Genomic DNA, 626 nt, shown 5'->3' with positions numbered 1-626 from the left:
AAAAACGGGATGCTCCTCCACTTTTGTGGGGAGGAAAAATCAGTAAAACGGGACTACAAAAGCATATCAGAATCGCATAAAAACACGCATTATCAATAGCGCAACACAGCGCCCTTCAATAGTCGTGGAAACTTACGGTCAAATGAAGATACGGGAAGAAGAACCCCACCAATACAACACAACTTTGTCGTTCCTTTAAGTCCGTTGCGAAGTGGCTGAAGACACTGCCACCTCCGATTCGGTCCATCCATTCCTGGAAGGAGTTACATACGCTGGCCTAAGAAGCATGGGGCTAGTCAAGTAAACGCGCCATCAAATAGTGGTTTCCCGGTGCGTGTAGGAAACATTGTCTTTGTTAACACCGAAACGTGGTGGTCGGCAACAGATGATGGCAACTTCCACACCTGTACAGAGACAGTGACCAAGCGGCAGAGCACTAGATACCTCACTAGAGAATTAACACATAAAGGAATTACATACACACACCCAACAAAGCAACCAATTAATCTGGGTTAGTTGAGAAACAGCCCCTCCTAGAAGAGCATGCGCCACCTTTCCCTGAGCGTACGACGACTCTAATTAGCGCACAGCAAATTAAACCAACGATTCTAGCTGTTAAAATTGAC

Source organism: Trypanosoma equiperdum (genome assembly GCF_001457755.1).
Source record: "Trypanosoma equiperdum strain OVI genome assembly, contig: ctg_1376, whole genome shotgun sequence".
In the NCBI taxonomy this organism is placed as follows: Eukaryota; Euglenozoa; class Kinetoplastea; order Trypanosomatida; family Trypanosomatidae; genus Trypanosoma; species Trypanosoma equiperdum.
Note: the sequence above shows the minus strand (reverse complement) of the source record.